Source organism: Mercenaria mercenaria, chromosome 9 (genome assembly GCF_021730395.1).
Source record: "Mercenaria mercenaria strain notata chromosome 9, MADL_Memer_1, whole genome shotgun sequence".
Taxonomy (NCBI): domain Eukaryota; kingdom Metazoa; phylum Mollusca; class Bivalvia; order Venerida; family Veneridae; genus Mercenaria; species Mercenaria mercenaria.
In genome coordinates, this window is record NC_069369.1 from 50,343,286 (window position 1) to 50,344,336 (window position 1,051).

Consider the following 1,051-nt stretch of genomic DNA (forward strand, 5'->3'; position numbering starts at 1 on the left):
GTATATAGAACTAACTCTCTCAGACATGAACTTTCACCCTGTTCCTAATCGTCTTTCAAGTTAGTGGGAGGAGTCACAGACAATGGTTAGCCAATCAGATTGCTCGAAAAGACTGCGCCGAGCTTCCCCGTAGAGAAGTTTTACAGTACATTATGTTCTAATTAACCGTCTTAGATTCTGAAAATTGCGAACTCATAAAATCTAGAAAATGTGTTGGACATTAAAACAAATCATCGCCATCGTTTTAAAATGGTTAAATTAATTATCTGTGGTGTTCAAGAGCTCTATTAATTCATCGACATTTTCTTAGCTAATTGAAACGCAAAGTGGAGGAGGAAAAAATGCGGTTGAAACGAAGAAGAAGAAGAAAAAAAGAAATTAAAACATATTTACCATAAAATGTTCTTTCTGTTCTATCTTCCTTTCGTGAAAAAAAAATAGTTTATTTATTTAAGATATCTTTAAGTGGACTTTACAGTGCGAATATGAAAACGCGCAATGTCCCGGTGCGTATTTCACTAATATTATTCTTTTTCTTTCGGCGAGATAACAAGTATGTATTTTAGTGTGTTATTTAAATTCAATGAGATCTTTTTCAGGGTATGAAATTTGTCCAAAGGGAACATATTTGCAAGTCATTAAATGTCAAAGATAGAAACATGTACACTATTTGTTGACTTGTTATTATTAGGAAATAAAATTGTCTCTTTTTCCCTACCCTGCCAATCAAAAGTTTATTGCGACATAAAATTCAATATTTTTATATCTTAAGAGAGATAGCATCATTATTATCACAACCATTGTCACATTTTTGTAAGTTTTCAATGGCCGTTTAATTTCATTTACATTTTCATGGGAAAAGATAATTTTGCATCAGCGAATTAAAAGTCTGATTCCGTTGACGCAAAATTTATTTACCAAATAATATGATAAGAATGAAACTTAACCTTTAAATTTAGGTACAAAAAATAAAATACGCTTACGAAAAATACATACATATAATATTGTATCGGGTGAAATGGGTAATTGAAATGGAAACAGACATGATATC